This window comes from Musa acuminata, unplaced genomic scaffold (genome assembly GCF_036884655.1).
Source record: "Musa acuminata AAA Group cultivar baxijiao unplaced genomic scaffold, Cavendish_Baxijiao_AAA HiC_scaffold_1136, whole genome shotgun sequence".
Classification (NCBI taxonomy): domain Eukaryota; kingdom Viridiplantae; phylum Streptophyta; class Magnoliopsida; order Zingiberales; family Musaceae; genus Musa; species Musa acuminata.
Window position 1 is genome coordinate 3,658,196 of NW_027021348.1, and position 1,805 is coordinate 3,660,000.

Sequence of the window (1,805 nt, forward strand, 5' to 3'; positions counted from 1 at the left end):
TGGAACCCCCCGGGTGGCACAGGGCTGGATGGGGCTTTCGTATAGCAGGGACGGTGCTGCCTCTCGCTTCGCTCGCTGTCCGCCGCTCGCCGCTCGCTCGCGCAGCCAAAAATGGCCAGTTTTGGCCCGTTTTTGGGCCGTTTTGGCCAGTTTTTGGCCTGTTCTTGCGTCGCGCGGTGACCGTCGTGAGCGGAGCAAAATGTCAGCCATCTCAGCACCCTGGAACCCCCCGGGTGGCACAGGGCTGGATGGGGCTTTCGTATAGCAGGGACGGTGCTGCCTCTCGCTTCGCTCGCTGTTCGCCGCTCGCCGCTCGCTCGCGCAGCCAAAAATGGCCAGTTTTGGCCCGTTTTGGCCAGTTTTTGGCCTGTTTTTGCGTTGCGCGGTGACCATCTTGAGCGGAGCAAAATGTCAGCCATCTCAGCACCCTGGAACCCCCCGGGTGGCACAGGGCTGGATGGGGCTTTCGTATAGCAGGGACGGTGATGCCTCTCGCTTCGCTCGCTGTCCGCCGCTCGCTGCTCGCTCGCGCAGCCAAAAATGGCCAGTTTTGGCCCGTTTTTGGGCCGTTTTGGCCTGTTTTTGGGCTGTTCTTGCGTCGCGCGGTGACCGTCGTGAGCGGAGCAAAATGTCAGCCATCTCAGCACCCTGGAACCCCCCGGGTGGCACAGGGCTGGATGGGGCTTTCGTATAGCAGGGACGGTGCTGCCTCTCGCTTAGCTCGCTGTCCGCCGCTCGCCGCTCGCTCGCGCAGCCAAAAATGGCCAGTTTTGTCCCGTTTTTGGGCCGTTTTGGCCTGTTTTTGGGCTGTTCTTGCGTCGCGCGGTGACCGTCGTGAGCGGAGCAAAATGTCAGCCATCTCAGCACCCTGGAACCCCCCGGGTGGCACAGGGCTGGATGGGGCTTTCGTATAGCAGGGATGGTGCTGCCTCTCGCTTCGCTCGTTGTCCGCCGCTCGCCGCTCGCTCGCGCAGCCAAAAATGGCCAGTTTTGGCCCGTTTTTGGGCCGTTTTGGCCAGTTTTTGGCCTGTTCTTGCGTCGCGCGGTGACCGTCGTGAGCGGAGCAAAATGTCAGCCATCTCAGCACCCTGGAACCCCCTGGGTGGCACAGGGCTGGATGGGGCTTTCGTATAGCAGGGACGGTGCTGCCTCTCGCTTCGCTCGCTGTCCGCCGCTCGCCGCTCGCTCGCGCAGCCAAAAATGGCCAGTTTTGGCCCGTTTTGGCCAGTTTTTGGCCTGTTTTTGCGTTGCGCGGTGACCATCTTGAGCGGAGCAAAATGTCAGCCATCTCAGCACCCTGGAACCCCCCGGGTGGCACAGGGCTGGATGGGGCTTTCGTATAGCAGGGACGGTGATGCCTCTCGCTTCGCTCGCTGTCCGCCGCTCGCTGCTCGCTCGCGCAGCCAAAAATGGCCAGTTTTGGCCCGTTTTTGGGCAGTTTTGGCCAGTTTTTGGCCTGTTCTTGCGTTGCACGGTGACCGTCGTGAGCGGAGCAAAATGACAGCCATCTCAGCACCTTGGAACCCCCCGGGTGGCACAGGGCTGGATGGGGCTTTCGTATAGCAGGGACGGTGCTGCCTCTCGCTTCGCTCGCTGTCCGCCGCTCGCCGCTCGCTCGCGCAGCCAAAAATGGCCAGTTTTGGCCCGTTTTTGGGCCGGTTTGGCCAGTTTTTGGCCTGTTCTTGCGTCGCGCGGTGACCGTCGTGAGCGGAGCAAAATGTCAGCCATCTCAGCACCCTGGAACCCCCCGGGTGGCACAGGGCTGGATGGGGCTTTCGTATATCAGGGACGGTGCTGCCTCTCGC